Below are 19789 nucleotides of genomic sequence, written 5' to 3' on the forward strand. Positions count from 1 at the left end.
CAAGAAGAAGCCAAATGGCACCAGTTCGGATAAATTCCCTGTTGGGCAGATCCTCTGCCCCTCATCCACGGTAGCATTACATCTCTTTAGCTAAAAGGTGCTGGCATTGCCCCATGTGTGCATAGCATGGGTCTGTTCTAGGACTGACGATAACTTACACCTCTCCCCTGTTACACAGAGTTCCTTCTCGTGAAGAACCAGGGCTTCCGTTCCACTTATACACAACCAGCCCTGCTCCTGCGCTTCCCACAGCCACTTCTGCCCCCAGTGCTTGCAGCTGCTGGCTTAGGCTCTCGTGTTTGATCTCAAGCACCTCTTCTCCTGCATTACAATAGTCTCAGCCCCACGGAAGATAAATTGACCAGGGCGCATCACCCCATCTACCCACTCTGTTCCCAGGATAAATTTGCAGGATAAGTGTGCAGAAGGGATTATATAACACATGAAGAGCTTTTCCAAGACATTAAGGTAGAAGCTGATCACTGACTGGTAGATACTTGCTAATTTAGCCATGCCTTTGCTTCAGGTACTATTGCAACAATTAGCAGTTTTGCTTCTCCCTGTAAACCTGATGGCTGTCTCAGTATGTGCCAGTAACTATTTTTTTAACTATAGCTAGCTCAACTGCCAGCCAGCTGAGTGTCTGATGCTCAAAGATGCGTAGTAGAATACAGCATACAGAAGTAAATGCTATGATATGAAATCAGCAGGTCTGGATCGTTTTTTACAACTCTAGGCATTTCCTTGCATCTGTTTTAAGAACCACAAAGACCACGTTACACTATAAGTATGGTACCTTAAATCTAAAGTAAATTTCACTGCAATTGATTTCCACTGGTATCAGACCAAAGGAGATAAGAATTAGGCTCTTATTCCAGATTTACACCAGAAGAACTAACAGCAGAATGTACCATTTTCTCCCAGTAATATCTAATGATTAAATAAAGCAAAAATGAAATTTGACAAGCAGCTGGCTTCATAAAATTTATAGGCACAGAATCTGATTTTCTGCCTCTTGCAATTTACATAGTCATTCAGACCAACACTAAGTGACTTTAAATCTCTGCTGTTCTAAGCCAAGGGTGTCCCACGCCCAGCATGTTAAAAGTAGAAATGATTGTACAATGCATGGGGCAGTACAGAATCAGCTTCAGTAAAATTACATCGTCTCCTTCCTTGTGAAAATTTACATCCGTGAAAGTTCTGATGTTGCAATCATCACAGTGGATCTTTCTGTGTAAAAAAGAAAGCTCTTACGGTTATTCTGGAAAAATGGAGAGCTATTAAAAGTAGGTATTTCTGAAAATAATTTTACCAATTATTTTTTGCGTATAAGGCCATATCTTCAGCTTCTATAAACTGATCTTAACCCAAACAGCACTTGAGAATGCTAAAGAAAGTGTGGCAGGAAACAGGACAGATAACTCACTGCTTTGTCTACCTTAATGTATTTTTTTATGCTACTAAAATAAAGAATAATTTGGCTTCTAATATTTATGATAAGAACCATGAAGAGAGATGCTGCGAAAGCATGAGTTTATGCCACTGCAAAACTCTGGCATAGGAAAAGGAAGTGAGCATGATTCCTGGGATCAGCAGAGCTCTGTGTTCTCAATTCTAGAAAGCGTGCCAGAAGAAGCAAAAGAAAGAAGAGTGCAGTAGCCACTTCAGACCAAGCAGTGCTTAAAAGCATGAAGGATCAAGAAGCTGGCTCAGACACTGTAGCCAGGTGTACATCTGGCAGTGAGACTTCAGTAGGCCTGTGTACTAGAGAATTTTGCAATCAGTGTTTACTCAGTGTAGACACGACAGCTAACTTGTCAGGAAAGGGAAAGGGGAAGCACTTGAGAAGGTTTGAAAGAGGCAGCAGGTACACTTCAAATAAAGCAGCAAAATGCTGCTTTCTCCACTACACCACCATTTTTTTAACACTGTAACTATCCTAATTTATCCAGCAGTCTGATTACAAGCAAAAATATAAACTGAAGGTATACACAAGTTGCTGCAAGACAAGGTGGATCACGACATACAGGACATTAGCTAGTGTGTGGCTGATCTTGCACACCTTCACTAACTCCCAGGCAGCTTACTCCACTTCTGTTGTGCAGCGATACTTTGCACCTATCATAGAGTCGAAATCCAAATGCAGGCCTAAACACAATTTAGAAGAAACACTGCAGATTTACATATAGCATTCACATGGATATAAACCCTTGAGAGTACACTGGAACACAAATTTAGATTTTTTTCCTTATTAGTTCTAGGAACTTCTTTGCATGTAATTGATGACGATAACAGTCCAGTTTTCATAATGTGACAAATATATTGCAGTAAATTGTATTAGACACTTATATGACATATACATAAAGTAAAAAAGGAGCTAAATTAGCAGGTAAAAAACAAGCAAGGTAAGTAATTGATTAAAACTAGGAAAGTACAATAAACTTATGATCCTTAATTTATGGCAGATACTTAATCCTGCAGTCCCCCATGCCTCTCCTACATTTCTCTTAATATTTCAATTACCTGCTTGTTGACTAACACCATTCATGCTTTAGGGTACTGCAAGAGGAAATAGCAAGAATGACATAGTGCCCATGCTGAAGGGAATGGTTGAAGCCTGGCATCCACACAGCCGTGCAATGACAGGATGTGGAATTATACTGCCATGAAAGTTCAATTTTCTTCAACTTGTACCAAGCACCACCCAGAGGCATGGAGCACAGTGTCTTCTTGAGGGCCACTCTGACATTAAGGAAAAGAAAGGAATGCAGGGAAACTAGCACTGACTGTGGTGTTCAAAGAGATGACAGAGAGAGCACATCCTTCCTTATGTTTTTCTTGATTCAGAATACAATAGTTTGTCCTTCCCCAGCATCACCTTTCTGATGATGTGAAGTGTGAATGGGTGCCAAAGTGTTCTTCAATGGTGAGCCTTCTGGTGGACAGCTAGAGGCAGCATCAGGATCCTCTTTCCACTTGGAATGGGCTGGGATATGTCAGCTCCTCTTCCTACTGCAGGCACCACTTCAAGTCTGTTACGAGAAAAAGGAAAAATGCAATTAAGAAACCCAGTTCCTCCAGGAAACTGCTTGAGATCATTTTATCACAGATCTTCTGGAAAGCTGTTACTCCAGACTATGAGGAACTGCAATCTGAGATAGAAAAACCCTCTAAATGGTAGGTCATCTGTCCATGACACAACCACTTTACGTACCTTTGCATTTAAAAGCACGATTTGAACTGGTCATTGCTGAATTAGAATTTACAATACAGACAGGCTTCACCTTAGAGTTAAGCATTGGTAACTCCCACAGCAGTGCTTGATTACAACTCACTTCTATCACTGCTAAAGGAAGAAAACTGTGAGCTGACAGAAACACGCATTTCCCCAACGACGTGGCGAACACAGCATTCAGCTGCTGTCCTATGTTCAGAGGCATTATGAAGACAAAGTCTGTTATGAAAAAATTAAATACTCTCCTGACAGCTAGATGAAATACCAAACAGAACAGAAAATAAAACAAAGCCAACACTCTGACAGCTGTTTCTGAAGTTTCCTCTCGCTTCTGCAATGGAGGACTACCACACTGAAGGCAGCCGCTAATGCATGCGACCGCCCGCTGCCGAGCCTGGATTTAAGCCATAAATTGTAGCTTAAATGCTCTGAGTAGTCCTGTGACTGCTGGAGTCTGAGTCTTTCCGTAACAGAACAGAGGTCTTCCGAGTACCTGATCTTGCTGTGCAGCACAGCCTGGAACGAGGACCTGGGAAGCCAAGTGAAGGCAATCATGCTGCTTAGTGGGAGTTACATTGAGGGAAAAGGCGTGGAGCAGGGCGAGAGCCTCTTCTGCAGTAGACCAGACATTACACTGGAGTTGCCAGAGTATGTCAGTTCTGGAAGTTGGGGCTAAATCTATCGCCAAATCTTTTGGGTTGTTTTAAATGAGCTGTTAACAAGCTTGCTTTGAGGAAAAAGACATGGTCACAACTTCAAGAACTGACCATTTGGCCCTGCTGGTAAGCTGCCCATCGGCTCACACAACCCACGCTCACTGTCACGGGGCGTGTGAGCCCATGCTTATGTGTCAGGAGCCTTGTGACACCCCTCAAGATAGCCCAGCCAGCACCAAGGCAGGCTGATACCTCGGGCTGTGTCCCTCAGTCCTGCCCTGCATATTCTGACAAGGCTCTGGGTATCCTAGTCAGACAACCCCTTGTCTAAATTTTGGCAGCAACAGAAAAAAAAAAAAACCCACCAGACAAAGGCTGGGGGAGGTTTTGTTGGTGTTTATTTAATAAAAGCAGAAGTTGGTTATCACAAGGAATAAAACATCATGTAAATAAAAAGAACTCATTTCAGCTGTCTGTTTAAACTTTTCCTCTGTAAAAATCTTGAAATACGCCTGCCTCCCTTTACAACGTGCCGGTGTTGCAGTTTACATCCAGTCCTCTGAGGCACTTGGATGTTACTGAGTATTGCCAGGCAACTAGAGCTCTCAGTGACATAAAAGAAATTGGGGATCTTCTACAGAAGATAATTAGTATCTAGATGGATGCTCTGAGAACCTGATTCAAAGAGAGATGTGTGACTCTTCTCCACTTACACACCTGTATCCCTTGGAAGAGCGACGCGTAAGCGCTTGCTAACTTTCTTGGTAAAAGCATTAACATTTTTTGTGATCAGGCCCTTTCTGACACAAGCTGCAAGTCAAACTGAGAATTTCAAGAGTGAAAGCAAAAGCATCCATATGAAGCTCTGTCTTTAGCCTGGAACAGCAACGAGCTCATGTCCTGATAAAAGGCTAAACGCTGAGCAGAGCTAGCAAGATCAGAGGATTTGCTCACAACACAGTCTCAGCCACCTTCGATATTTTGCTTCATTTCATGCTGTAATAAAAACATCCACTGAGCAGGAACGGAACGTGGTGGGCACCATCCCACCCTCCCACCAGCCAGCTGGGACACTCATGAGGCAGCCAGGGACCTGCCCCGCTTGCCTGTCAAATAGGTCTCCAGCTCCCTGGGAGGGTAGAAGGTAAAGTCAAGCAGCATGGCCACCCAGAAGGTAGCCAGCTGCAGATGCCAGGCCATCCTTCCACTCGCACACACGGAGATGATTTGAGTCACCACCCTCCCAGGCAAGCCAGACAGAAAAAAGCCACCAAAACCAGATTTCCTGACAGGGCAAGGACATTCCACACAAAAAGTTTAATCATCAGAGCAGCATTTGCCAGAGGAAAAGGGTTTCCCTGGCAATGAGGTGGGGAGGAAGCACCCGAGCACAAGATAAAAGGAGGACAGAAGAGTGCGTTGCCTGAGAAGGCATCCTCTTCCCATTTGTAGCTAGGTCAAGACATCCCACCCGTAAAGGGTTTCTGTGTGCCAAGTATGAGCTCTTTTCCTCACGCCCAGCAAGCCAGGACAGGTCTGGCATGAGTGGGATGGAGTTTTCGGGGCCACACCTAGCTCACAGAAACTTGTGTCGGAGCCAGCTGTGGCAAGTGCCAATAAAACCTGCCATCAGCGGCAGTTTTCATACTAAATGTGTCCAGGCTGACTTTCCTTTCAACATAATAGAGGATGAGACTGCAACGTATGTAAGCGGGTTGACTTTTTTACAGGACATTTTCGAGCACAGGCCTGTCTGTTGTTGCGGTGGCTGAGATGCTAGTCCAGCACGGGAAGGAACGCCCTGACAGACACGGTGCAGCCCAGGGCACCAAGGAGGTGGGACAACCAAACATCTCCCCACCAAAGGGCAATGTTTGGAAACTGGGGTGAGGGGGAGGGTGCACACCCTGCATTTAGTGCCTCCTTCTCTTTTACTTGCTAATGACAGAAACTAGTGGCAGACTCATACCCCTGATACAATCTCGGGACTGGAAGTGGCTGTTGCAACTGAGCTGGGTGAAACACTGTGGTTCTATTGCTTATTCACTAGAAGCTGCAAGTTTCAGGTTGGTCACCAAAATCAGATCTTCTATTTACACAGGTCTTTAGAGAAATTAAACATCCGTCATAGCACCACAACTGGACAATTTAAAACAAAATCCAAACCTGAAAGTCCTCCAAAGCTTGGATTATGAAAATATGCAAAACAACATCAACATCCCCAGAGAGATACAACTGTGTGGTCAAAAGATGAATTTGGCCACATACTGTGCTTTCACAGTCCCGTCAATATTTATTGTTGTGACTTGCACTCTTATGACTCTAAGCACAGTGGAAACTGTTTATTGAACATGTTCAAAATCAATTGACCTTGACTCCAGTCCTGGGTAAGAATTAGGTAAACTACATATTTGTAACTTGCAGATTTCATCAGCATTAAATTGTATGCAAAAGGATCCAAATGTAATTTGGTAATATAAAAGTTTGTCTTCTACTTTTTCTTAGAAATTTGATGAATATGTTTCTCTCCAAAACAAAAAAATTTTGCTACTGAGCAAAGGCCAGCATTGAAAATTTAATCCAGAAGAATATTTCTTTCAGGAAATTGTAAGCACCAGAAAACAAGCCATTGTAAGACAAATGCAAGTGTAGCCTTAACTAGAGCTTTCATTATCAACAAAGGCTTTAGTAAATGCTGTGTGAGACTAACAACTTTGGTTCTTATTCCAGAGACTTTAAGGTGAATTGCTATTCTACCTGAAAACAATCCCATGTAAGCCCAGTTACCAGTAAACAAGCTTGAGCTTTTTTATGGGTTGCATACAGAAAAAAATGCCTTGTCTGGGATTCTTCTCCATATTTCCCCTGTGTTATTTGTTCACCCTCTTCTAATTTTACAGCAGCATCCACTTATGCAGCAGCCAGAAAGCAAGATCCCTTCATTGCATACAGTAAAGGCTCAATGGCTGTTAATCTGATTTGATGTGCAAGCATCCTTTGCTTTGCGGAGGAACCGGCACTGAGGGCTTCACAGGGGTCTATGGGCAAAAGTGCAGGATGCGTTCTGCAAAAGCATTTCCTGAACCACATCTGACAGGACAAGTTAGCTTGTGGAAACCCCCACAGGCTTCTCTTGGTCAAAGCACTGCCGCTCCTACATTTCTATGCTGGACCACTTTTGCTGGGCAATGGTATTTTTCAAACACAGCCTAAGAGGGAGGCAAAGGCAAAGGCACAGGCTTAGTGTTCAGGGTGGAGCTGAGAGCCCCGCTCCTGTCTGGGCCCCGGGAGGGCCGGAGGAGCCGACGGCAGGCGCAGCACACTGCCGCTGACCCAGCCTGCCTGGACGCTGAGCTGCTGCGCCACAGAGAGAATTCTAATTTGTTCTAACAGGATGGGCGTACGCTGGGCCGCGTCCCCAGCCGGCGTAAATCACAGCAGCCCTCCTGAAATCAATGCAATTACGCCAATTTTCATAGATTCATAGATTTTCAAGACAGAAGGGAGCATTGTGATTTACATGTTGGTTATTGCTGTGATCTATGTTGTAAATGAGGATTTATACCAGGCGTGAGGATCTAGCCCTTCGATGCATTTCAGAGAGTCTAATCTTTTAGTCAGATAAATTCTACAGAGCAGCTGCTTTGCTGCAGACAATTTTTAGCCCTGCAGGAGAACAGCAAAGCCCTGCAGATCCACGTGGAGTTGGGAAGGTTTATTTACACCTTGATGAGAGGCTGAGAGGGGCAAAAAAGAAACAAGACAAAGTACTGCCTGGAGCAGAGGACCGGGTCAGGGAACAACAGAGGTGGGTTCAGCATGGAGGGAGTGACAGCTGGATGGAAAGCACCAGCTCAGCGTGCCCTCTTCAACATTCTCGAGCAGCTCTGAGGCCCCCCTTTCTCAGTCACCCAACAGCACGGTGTCCCTGCCACAGACCACCTCTGCAGAAAGGCACCAGCACTCTCCTCAGCCTCTTCTGCCTTCACAGCTTGACGCTGCCAGCCGATGGCCTTGTTGCAAATGTATGCCTCACAGCCTGGGTAGCGATGCATCCAAACCACCCGCTGACGGCGTCCTCTCTGCCTTCTCGCTGCTCCTCAGCCCAGTTCACACGACCATGCTCTGGCCTTGGCAATATGAGTGCCCCCAGGCTGACGGCACTGGGGAAGAAGTCCCTACCCTGTCCTGCTTTTCTGGCTGTGCTGTTCCAGTCAGAAGAGGGCAGGCACAGAAAGCAAGGCAGCAGCTTTTGATGGACACTACCATGTTTTCTTTCCTTTTGCAGCATCAGCTCAGCAAGGAACCCGGAGGCTGGGTGGGATTTTGAGACCTCTCCCTGCTCCTTGCAATTCCTGGCTGTTTCCCAAGGCACCTTGCTGCTTCTGCCTGGCCTCCCTCAGCCCCTCCACCAACTGCAGGCAGCTCTGCCTGCAGGAGGAGAGTGCTATTCCTGCACCTACTCTTGCAAGGGCCTACGGATTTAGCAGACCCTTCAGTACACTGTTCGACTGTCTCATGGGAGGGTTTGCACTGATCATTTAGGGGGTTTATAGAAATTAGTCAGTAGGTTCATTCCATTTTCCCCTTTTTTCCCCCGTTTAACCCTTCCTACCAGGAAAATGGAGGCACTTGAAGGTTAAGGTAACAGTCACTGGGGGAGCACTGCACCGAATTTTAAACTAATGTTTTCCAGCACCTTCTCCTTTCACCATGACAGCTAGGAAAACCTTCCTTTTGCATTGCCAAAGCATCCCTACATGCTGCTTTGTGAGACAACACAAACATTGGGATAAGGGCCTGGCATGCCAATGAGCTCTGCGCAGCAGCCTGACAGCACCTAAAGACTGACAGTGAATCCCGAAGGACGGGTTTTGTATGGGAGGGAAAATGAGGAGGCCTTAAGGAACCTTTTAGAAGCTCCTTCTTTCCTCAGAGAAAGAAAAGAATTGAAAGTGATGGGTCCAGTCCAATGCTCCAGGTAACTGGCACAGGTTGGGTTTGGATTTACCGAGAAAACACGTCAAAGCAATGAACCTAGAGCTAGTCAAATAAGCTGTGGTCATTTTGTTTCATCTCACAGCACAAAATAGGGCTGGCTTGAATGGAGCAGTCCATTTGCACTGCCAGGAAGCTGTTTATGTTGTAAAGTTTTTGTAGGGAGAAAGAGGGTTAGTTCAGTCTCCTTGCAGCCAGCTGAAAGGCATCAGAAGGCTGGCTGATTCTCTTATTGTGCCAATCCCTCTGCTTAATCTTAACTCATCCAACTCAAACCAATGTAAACGAGACAGAAAGCTGCTGTAGGCTTAGGCAGGGCTGGGGAATTTGTGAGGTCTTAGTGAGAAAAAGAACACGTATTTACTTCATGGACCAGACTCTGGGCTGATGTAAATAGCCTGGCTTCAGGGGCACTGATTGATGCTTGATGAGAACTGGCAATTTGTGGGGTCTTCTCAGAAGCATTAAGGCTGCATTTTTGGGGTGTTGCAACTGGATCTGGGATTTCATGTGCTTTATTTCAATAGCTGTGGTTACCCAAGTAGGCACAGATATTTAACTTAAGCATTCCTAGAAGCTGAGATAAAACAGCTCTTTCCCTTTCTACACAGTAAATATGGAATGCAGCCTAAAATATCTCAAGTCATACAAAATATATTGAACGGCCTTTAATTCTTGCCCACAAATATAGCAGTTGGAGAACAAGGACAGGTCTCTCTCCTATCTCCTAACCCAGCCCTTACTCCAGTCCAGAACATACAAAACAGCACTGGAACTGCATCAAGAACACAGAGCGCCTCTCTTTCCATGATTAATTCAATTCACAATGCTTAAGGAAGAGTCTATAAACACATACACGCACACACGCAGCGGCAGTCTACCAAATTATGCAAAGCATTTACTTCATTTTTAGTTTTGCAATCAACCCTCAATTTGATTAGCGGCACACTGACACTCACCTGGGAAATTTTTTAAAACTGGCTTTTGCTGCTATGAATGCACGTTTCAGTCATCCTCCACCAATGCAGCAGCAAACTCCCAAGGCCCCAGTGGGGGAGGGAAAACATAAGGCGGTAGCTGGGAAAGGCACTGCTCCTCTTGCCTTTCTGGTTTACATCTGCACTAAATCCCACTTGATTTCTTTGCCAGGTTGGCTCGGACACAAGCAGCAGAGGGGGGACAATTAGCAATCACCCCCTTTGCACACACATACCCTCTTGGGAAAAACATCTCTGGCTCTGGAATCTCTTTCAGTCTTTCCCTAATTGCAGACCGATGCTGAAGGATTTTGAAGCGAAACACGAGACCTGCTATTCACAAGCGGTTATTTCCTAAAAACTGATGATTTCTGATCGCTGCTTAATTCCTCTCAATGTCACTGTTAAGAATTAACATTTTAAATGCCAACCCCAAATACAAGTCAGTGGTGCAGAGAATCCAAAGAAAAGCATTGCAAGCTTAGAAAGTAGGCATATGCATGGCACACTGGCCTACCTCAGAAGAAGGAAACAGTGCCAAAACCAGGACAGAAAGGTAACTGGAGACTTTCTGGACAGCCGCTCTTTCTGTGGTGTACATTTCTGCCGGGGTTGTGACTTGACCGCGTGGTGGAACTGAGAGTGGCACCACTGGGGCATGAGAGGAAGGACTGCTAAAGAAAGCATAGAAAGTAGCTGAAAGTAATCCAAATTGCTCTAGAAAGCACTAGGAAGACATATATTATTCAGAGACTGGTTACTACCACTCAATCACTATAAGTCCTCAGAACCAAAACCTGAGCTCAGAACAGGGACTGATCCAAAACACAACCACCCCCTTGGCCTCAGAAGCTGTTGCTGTGCATGCAAAATTGAAGGCAAAATGGTGTCTTCTCATTTAGAAGCAGAGGTGACAAAAAAATCTGCATGTCTGTTTGGGGGTGGGGAAGATCACCACTTTAAAAACAAACTAACTGTTCAAATCAGAACAAAAAACAAAAAAATAAGATAGAAATGTTTCTGCAGAACCAGGAATTCTGTACTTCTGCAATGCTGAGGCAATATAAATATGGAATATATAGACAGAAACATGTAAATACAATAGCAAATGTTGCAATAGGAAAGTCCAGATCTAAATGAGGATATCAGAATTAAACATTCTCACTTGCACAAATGAAACAATGTGACATTATCACAGGGAAATGAGAAAGTAAAAAGATAATTTTTTCTCAGTTTCCCATTTTAAATTTTGACACATCTCCACAAAAGAATTGCATTTTGACAAAAACACTTTTACCAAGAGAAGACCACTCCCCTGATCTTTTTTTCCAATCTGCTCTACTAAAAAGCTTCCCACAACAACGCCGCATGAGGCAGATCATCATTATCTTCTCCTGCACCTGTGCACTTCCCCAGGAATGGCTCCTTCACTTGTGTTTCTAGCCTGCTTCTATAGCACCAAGTCTTTCGTGCTCTTCTGTTTCAAGTCGGAGAAGAATCTCATGTAATTGAAGTCATCAGCCTACCCATGGAGTGTAATAGTTCTCATATTTTCTAATCTAAAAATTCAACTGTGGCAGTTAAACTAAAGCAGGTGATTATTTTTCATTCCTGGATTCATGTCAGGTCTCTCAGTGAAACACTGGTTCCACACTCACTTCCCCTGAATGCCTCCATGTCCTGCCTCTTCTGTTGTTAGAAGAGATGTGATATTCTCTGCTTCTTTCCTCCAGTGAGTAGCTATAAGGACTCCTATGACATGATCTCCACATCAATACAAGGAGATCAGCTGCAAATAAACACTGGAAGAAGCATGATGCGTCATGCGTCAGACCTGGTATAGCTCAGTGTAAGCCCACCCCCCCCGCACGGACCACCTGAGAAGCTTTAGGCTTTGTAAAGGCGAGATTAGAGACCAGTACTAAATGGTCAGGGACTGAGAGAAGTATTCGGTGGGCGGTGTTCTCCCTTCAGGGTACTGGAAAGGAGTGCTATTCTTGTTATTGTCTGAAGGAGATGCATTCCTAGGGCTCTAGATGCTTCCGCTGATGGAAGACACTACAGCATTTTTCACAAAGGGTGCATGTGCCCCAGCCAAGTCCCCACTGAGTAAATGCTTCCAGTCTACCTAATTCCTTCTTACAGCTTCCAGAGAACACGGCATTTTTCACTGCCTCTCCGCAACTGTTGTGCAGCGTCCTTCTGTGCTTCCAAACACCTGACGCGTCATCTCTGTGATGGATGAAAGGGCTCATACAGAGTACGCAACCTCTTGGAGGCTCCAGAGCTACAGCCTGTCTAACCCTGAAGTTTTAAAGTGCAGTCTCATTTCCTGCAAATTTATGTAAAAATGAATGCATTCCGAAGCAGAACCACGTTAAAAAGCAAGCAGAGCTTGACTTCTCCAGGTGACTCAAAACCACATTTCTGCTTCTTCCACCGAACATTATGAAGTTCCTCCAGTTTGCAACATTCAGGCTCTGCTGGCCTACAGGGGCCTTTCACTCCCCTGGCACCTGTCAGTCCACAATACAAAGTGCCATGGGGCAGTTTTACATAACCTGGACGAAAAATTCCAGCTTCAACGGCAAGAGATAGGTAGAACCCCAAATCATTCATGGGGGGAAGCCCAAGGGAAAGTGTTCAGGGACAGCTCTGCACCACAAGAACTTCCTGTGAGGAAGAAAAGTTTCCCCATCTTCTCCATCCGGTGGCCTGGCTGTGCTACGAAGCGCAAGACGGTAGGAGCACTAAGCAGGCACTACCGCGGCACAGCTTCGCTGGTTGCTGGCACTGATGTGGCTTCTGTCCTCGAAAGCCAGCTACTCCTTTTTGAAATTCTGCTTTTTGGACCTGGCCGGCCCTTAGAAAACCTCAAAGTTCCCCAGAATGGGGAAGAAAGAAATTAGTATGGGGGACAACAATGAAATAAAGGGAAGGGGTGTAAGGATCACAGGATCAGACATGTAGTAAGAGAGAACTGGATGGAGAGGACACGAAGCAAAGCACCCCCAACAGCACCCACTGTGCCACGATGGCATCTAAGAAGCTGGTGGATGCAACCCACTGATGCTCTGCCCAGCGATGTGAGAGGATGATAGCGCAGGCAGAGCTCCTACAGCTTCTGGGATTTACCATCAAATTTCCTGCAGTGGGGAGGTGACAAGGAGGTCCCTCCACTTTTTGAGCTCATTAGGATCCTTGAAGCTCCTTATTTAAGCTTTACCCTGAAAGCCTGTTATATCAAAGCTGAAGAAAGCACATGAATCCAGAAGTTGAAGCTTTAAGAAGCACAGCAGATATTGCAAATCTTGTCACAAAAAAATGCACCTGGCAGTACTAGCAACCTTCTAGGTGCTAGTGAATCTCTGGGCTGCTTGGTATAACAGGGTGAGAAGGGCCTACTGGGCAGAGAAGGCTTGCAAGCTGAAACAGGTTTGGAGATCAGGGTTGCTTTAATAGTTTCCCTGCTTTCTCATGATGGTTTTAGAAAGAAATGCATGTAGCACACACTCTAAAAATCTAAATTGAAAGAGCTCTGTGCCCCTCTTCTCATCTTCATCTTCCTTTCTTTCCAAGCGTACAATACATGCAGCACTAAATTTTGCATTAATGTATATCATGTAAAATTGCTTACTTGAATATACAGTGTAAACAAATGCAGGATTTGACTGGCAGTTAGATTTGTAAAATCTATCATTTTTATGTAAACGGTAGTAAAATTATCTTTGTACAGAACATTGCATTTGACATAGTATCCTTTGTCTAGCTCAGAAAACCCCAGCAACAAACAATGCAATGCACAGCATATACTTTTTCAAACAATTTCTGGCATGCTCTTTCATTTTGCATAGCATATAGCTTTAGGCTGTATTACATGTTATACAGTAACAGTCAGTAACATTACATTTTTTTCAAATGAATCAATTTTTTATTACACAAACCCGTTAACATAGCTGTTTTGTGTGTGCGTGTGTGTGTCTGTGGATTTCCCTCAAAAAGAACCAAACTGATCAAATAAAGCCTGACAACAGTAAGTTTCTGCATTGAGATGCAAGCTTTTGTTAAGTTCTGGCATACCTTTTTCCGTTTAAAAACTATAGGATTGACCATCCTCTTGTTCACACCACGTTTATATTATTGCAAATTTATTACTTCATTGAAGATACTGTCAATGGATACCAGAAAACATGAGATTGAAATCAAGTACACAGGCTGTGCCATTAAAATACTGACATAACCCGCACGGCAGAAGTGAAAACATGCATATGAAGCTGGCCAAAACTGGGGATATGCAGTGGGATTTGTAAAGTCATACCAGCTAGCCTTTAGATTTCCACCAGACAATGGAGAAGCCAGCTGCAGGAGTGCTAATGTTTCTGCAGTGTTAACTCTGAATGAATGGCAAGCAGAAAGAGGCGACCATGAGTGGCGTAACTTAACTGTTCAGATATGCCCAGGGATATACAAACAGTAGACTACACTCCTGATGAATAAATTAAATGAAAAAATAAATTTTGTCTAAATTTTGGTAAGACCCCAAATATACAATATTCCCCATATTGCTGAAGGAGATTCCGCATTTCTTTGGGGCTGTGGGAGAGCAGCTGCCACCATTGCCGTACCAACAATAACACAGCACCTGGTTGGTTTAGCAGATTTGGAGCTGCAGTGGAGCAAGTGCACAGATTCCTGCTGAGGTGACCTGCATAAAATTACCCCATAAGCCTGGCAAAAGCTAGTGGACTTCGATGACATTTTTCACCAGACCTTAGCAAAAGATCAAGAAGTCCCAAGCTCTGGGCTGGCCAATATTATGAGGACTACACTTTGCATTTTTTCTGCTTGGCAGGGCCCTTTTATAAACATCTTTCTTTTTGCTCTTTCAGACCAATCATGTCCTGCTTTAAACACTACAAAAGAAATAAAAGAAAATACAGGAAAACATGCAAGGTTCTGCATAATGTGTATAAGAAATGAGTGTTTATCACTGTATGAATACCTAATTAGACCAGACATGTAGCTCAACATCAAAATAGCAGAACTACGGGATAAAGCATGCAGCATTCCACGGTTAGTACTGCGAAGATACAAACAAGAATGTGTAATGAAAACGCTGTTAAGTAAGAACCATTAAGCAGTCAAGTAAAAAAGTCCTACAGAGATGAAGGCATGCCTTAGCTGGGCAACCTCTCTAATCTCTTCATTGCAATCCTTCTTGTTCTCCACCCATTCACAGTCGTGCATTTATTCCCTGTCCTTGTAGGGACGTAGGCCTCCAACCTGAAAAGAAATCTGCCTGTCTTTACATCGAACTGAGAGTGTGGGCGTAAGGTATACTTGAGGCAGACCTCGGGATAAATACTGACCTGGTTTGTTAGCTCAGACCCAGCATCACACTAATGTGATTACACTGCTTCCAGCCCTGGCTGGCTTGTGCTGGTTAGTGTGGAGCTTGGAAAGAGAAAACCTGTGATTGCCAGCTCTCGTCCTTACACCGAGGAGGACAGGTTCCTCTGCGCAGACTGTCTGTCTACGTTTGGTTTTGGATAGCAATTTAGAGCAGCACGTGGAAAAAACACTCACAAAACCAAAACATGGTTCTCATTGACCATGGGATAGTATCATACTTGTCTTGTGATTTATTCTTCCAAGCAATGAGAACAAGAGCCTCTGTCCAAGTCTAGACATCAGATTAGCCTTAAAAGTGTTATATAGTACCTGAGAGGTAGTACCTTATATAGTTACCTGAGAGAGCATGAGTGTAACAGAGAACTCAAAGTGTAGTAGAGTGCCACTGTGTAAGAAGATGTGTACAACCTTAATACAGCACATACTTTGTACGGCATGCTACTTATAGGAAGGCTTCAGCTGGCAAAAACATCCAAAATTTTCTGTCTCCTGGAGGTCTGCTTCCTAACGGTCCCTATTCTGGCTCCACCTCTTTTTTAGCACTCCACCAACAGATAAAAGCCAGTGAGCAAGATTTCAGAAGTGGTCCTATCATCCCCGCCCCTGTCCTTTGCCTTTTCCTCAGAAAACTTTCTTCCCTTTTTACCTGCTATAAGTCTCAGGTGTCCATTTCTCCTCTCCTGTGCAGGAAAAATGCCAAACCATTCCCCCAGTATCTGCTTGCAATATAGTTCCCCTTTTTCTTGCAAAGACTCTCTCTTTCTTGCACATGCTGCTTTCTACTGCTCACTTCCAAACTCAGCTGATCCCTTCTTGAGCTTCTGGAGTATCCCTCAACCCAGATGCCACTGCAGTTTATTCCTCTTTCACACTGCCTGGGGATCTTACTCACCATTTTTGTGATTGATCCTTTGCATCAAGGCCTCATCTAATGCTTGGCCTCTCCACATGAAAAGGTGTGGTTAGAAGAGATATGACTATCTAGCAAGCCCTGGAGATAACAAAAAAGGAGACAGGTTAAGGCCATCCATCCACTGCCTTCACTTTTTTTTTTTTCAGAGTGACCTGAGATGGTCTATCCTGGGCAAGAACAGCAGCTCAGAACAGAACCTGCTTCACATTAAGAGGTGCCGCAGTCTGCTCCAGGCTTTTCAGCTGGTGAGGTGCGTGCCATGCATTCTCTAATGCATCCTCAGCAGTGGGAGGGACACACGCCTTTCCTCTGCTTCGTGCCGTTTTGCAGTCGGCCCCACTTCTGTCTGGAACCGCTCCCAAGCAGCACCCACCCGAACCGTCCCATCACCGGCACTGCTCAAGCGAAGGAACAAAAACGGGTGTCAGAAAGGCTGGTGGGAGCCAAGCGCGCTGGCCCGGATGCGCCGCTCTTACGCTGCTTCGCTCGTGATTGTGCTGCACGTGTGTCAGCAGGAGATTAGCTGCCTTATTCCGCTATCCATTTTTGTGCTTCTCAGGGAAGCGTATTCTTACGTTCGCTTCTTTTAAACACCAAGCCGGGCGCATGCTAGATGTGGGTGCCCCCCTCCCGTTTAATTCTGCTTTCTGAACTGTGCATTTTGAATGCTTCTACAAGTGCACCACGTGCAATTAAGAGACAGTCCCACAGGGCAGAGGTGCAGGCTGCATTCTGAGATATTCCTCTGCTGTAGAAAATAAACAGCCGCCTCTGAGACTATTTCTCTGCCAAAATAATTTTAGCGTTTCACTGTCACACAGCAGGCGATCTGGGTGGAAAGGGAATACGCTGAGAGGTGCCGCTGCGCCAACCTCAGGAGGCTGGTTATTTTAAAATGCACCAGACAATTAATTAATTTTCCTTTAAAAAAATGTTGCAAAAATGTAGTTCGAGGTATTATACTTTCATAACAAAATCTCTATTATAAATGAGCCTCTCCTTTTCAGACAGGGCTGTAATTAGATTGCCTGCGGTGATGATGAATGGCCAAGGTGAATTCATTTCTGGGGAAGCGCGCAGCAACAACCCGTGTCCAAAAGGCAGGGCTACCTGCGGCCGCCGCCTCAGACACCCCGCCATGGCGGCGGGGGCAGCAGCTGCCCCGCTCGGGGGGCGCAGGGCAGCGGCGGGCAGCGGCGCTCGCCGCAGGGAGCCGGAGGGTGTCACAAACAGCCCCCGCTACGGAGAAGTCATGGCCGCCCGCTGCCCCTCCTCGCTCGCACCAGCCGTTCGGCAGCGTGGGGCTTGGCGCGGCCCTCCGAGGCGGCCACTGGAGCGAGGAGTCACGGGCTGAGGGGCAGCCCCCCGCCCGCGGCGGCCCTGACAGGATTTCCCCCCCGCCAAGGGCTGCGGACACCGTTAACCGCCCGCCCGCGCCTGGCGGCCGCGGGGAACGCAGCCACCGCCCGCCCCGCCGGCAGGGCCCGCCGGCCTGCCCTCGCCTCCCCCGCCCCGCCTGCCCCCGGGCAGCACCGAGGCGCAGCCGAGCCCCGCGGGCCGTTTCAGTGCCGCGGGGCCAGCGCCTTCCCCGGGGCCGCCGGCGAGGGGCCGAGGGCCGCAGCGCAGCGGGCATGCAGCGCAGCCCTCCTTGCCGTCATAACGAGCTCCAGCCTGGAGCGTCTCTGGGCGGCTTTATTGCTGTGATTAATGCTGGTATGATGAATCCCTCCCCGCCTCGTCTTTCTTCGCCACACCGTAAATGCCGCGTCAGAGGCAGGGCAGCGGGGGAGCACCGTGCACCCTAATGACCAGGCAATGCTCCTTTCAAAGCCTGGCTTTAAATGCTGTGCTGCTCATGGCTGCGTTCCAAAGGCAACCTTTTGCAGGATGCAGCAGGTACCTGGAGAGATGCAGGTCACACTGGGCTCAGCCCTGGCCAGGAATCACCCTGTGTTTACAGATGTTTGTTGTTCATAAAGGCTGTCAGCATTTGTCCCGCCGAGACTAACTGCTTAAGGTTTCCGCCGTTTCAGGAGTTTCTGCTTTCTCTAAGTCATGGCTTATTTTTTTCTCTCTCTCTCAACTTCACTGTCGGTCATTATGCAACAGACCATGCCTGGAAATGAAGAGCTCCATCCAGAAGTAAAAGCTGCTATAAAAAGAAGAAACTGTCCCCAGGACAGATCCATTTCAGTAAATGGTGAGAGTGATGCAAAATGAAAGTTGTGCTGAAATCATTAGCTCTGAGAGCACTGAAAGGACTGAAGAGGTATAAGCTGAAACGCAAGATTTGCAAGCATCATTGTCGTTTACGGTTACAGAAACCCTTGCATGGACAAAATCGTTGGCAGAATGAGGCAGGTGATGGCTGTAGCAGCAGCAGCACGTTTCTGCTCTGTGGACTTTTTCCTGGCATTAGTAAAAATCGTCTACTTGGTGGATGAAACAGCCGCTTGCCAAAGGGCCTCTGGCTCCCCACGCAGCACTGTTTTGCATGGCGTGAATGCTAAACCTTAGGAAGGAACACTGGATTTGGATATTGCCGGCCTCACTAATGCATGGTCTGATCCACTTTAACCACACGTTTTCATGGGCCTCCTGTTCCTCCTTTGGCCCTGAACACTTTCTGAACAACCCTAAAACTCTCAGCATCAATTAATGCAAATGTGACAGGCTTCTCTGATATGTAGGGTAAGGAGTCTTTCAGCCTCATTAGAGAAGGGAAGGGCTTTCCATCTATCTCCCGATTTCGATGGAAATAGTGTACAATATGTTTTATCTTTGTGAAACAATAAGAGCGAAGGGGCTGTAAGCCAGGGCCGCCAGCTAAGGAGTTGAAGATGAAATTTAATTGGTTAGTAACAAAATTTTAGTGCTGAGACAGCTTGTTTACATCTATTTAATGTCATTGCTTCCTGAATTTGTCTGTCAGGGAGTGCTGCCTGACTACTTCAGCCAGATAACAGACTGGTTCGTGCCGCTTCCAGATTTATCTTCTCTTCTGGCCACCAACAGCCTCTTTCCAGTCTTTCAGTCTCTGTCTGGTAGGGTCCTTTCCTACTGAACTGCACTGAGGTGCATTCCATCCCTGCTTATACCGTGGCCTTTCACCTGCTGGTACTGCTGTTTTAATCACATCCTTTATCTCCGTTCTGGCTCTGTGGTTTTTGTTTGCCATCCCGTAGACCTTCGGCAGTTTGCACTTGTGTGTTTCCCATACCTGGTCCTTTCCTCGCTTAGAAACCCTGAAAAGGGCATTTTATTTAAGTGAGACGTTTCAGCTCTAACGCTAAATTGTGCAAGGACTTGGGAGCTGGATCTCAGGAACACGGAATTACTGCGTGTGCTCATTACTTGGCAGGACTGGGCCCATAATGCACTCTTATTTTCCTACATTTGCTTTTCTTTGAGCTGTAGCTGCCAGCTCCCTAGCATGCCTTTAAAAGGCAAACGGGATAGGAAAGTGCATTTGTTCAGCTTGCTATGCCTGTTGCATAGCGCTGCACACTGTAGGTAGGGTTGGAGCCCGCATGCAGCAGTCCCTGACTGAGCACTCTTTAGCTGGTAAGTTGGCAGTATTTGCAAACCTGAGAGT

The sequence above is a fragment of the Phaethon aethereus genome (genome assembly GCF_964289735.1).
Source record: "Phaethon aethereus genome assembly, chromosome: 1".
In the NCBI taxonomy this organism is placed as follows: domain Eukaryota; kingdom Metazoa; phylum Chordata; class Aves; order Phaethontiformes; family Phaethontidae; genus Phaethon; species Phaethon aethereus.